The sequence below is a fragment of the Octopus bimaculoides genome, chromosome 10 (genome assembly GCF_001194135.2).
Source record: "Octopus bimaculoides isolate UCB-OBI-ISO-001 chromosome 10, ASM119413v2, whole genome shotgun sequence".
Classification (NCBI taxonomy): Eukaryota; Metazoa; Mollusca; class Cephalopoda; order Octopoda; family Octopodidae; genus Octopus; species Octopus bimaculoides.
The window spans coordinates 41,598,648-41,599,302 of record NC_068990.1 but is presented as its reverse complement, the minus strand read 5'-3'; positions in this window follow the sequence as shown (position 1 = coordinate 41,599,302).

Below are 655 nucleotides of genomic sequence, written 5' to 3'. Positions count from 1 at the left end.
TATATATATATATATATATGTATGCAAACATATTTATATCCCTGTTCATTTAGATGCATGTACACAAACTCACACACAGACACGCACAAACACACACACATACACACACAAATGCGTATATATATATGTGTGTGTTATTGTCTTTATATTCATAGACACGTTACCACTGCATGCACTGATGTACAAATATACATATGGGCGTGGTCAAGTAGTGACATGTTCATTAAGATGAAACTGTCGTTCCTCTACTCTCTATACAGTAACATCAGTATCCTGAGCGTATGGGCGGTGTAGAAGTTAAGGTCAATATATTATAAGGAGTCTAACGCACACTTACCAAAGCGTACATTCACACAGCCACTTAAAAAAAGTATTCTCATATGCATCCACCTAACAGACTTATGTTTCATGATATCATTGTAAAGTTTCATAATGCATCGTAGCAATCATACAGACACTAATGTGAAAGTGTATACAGAATTGTTTATTTTTTTTATTTTTATCATTTTTAATCACCAGAATGTTACAGGAGTAAATAATAACGTACAAAAATAATAAAAAGTAACATATAAATGTTTATGTATGAGTTTTATTTATCCTACTTGCTCTATCAACCTTATACAAGCATATATATATATATATATATATATATATA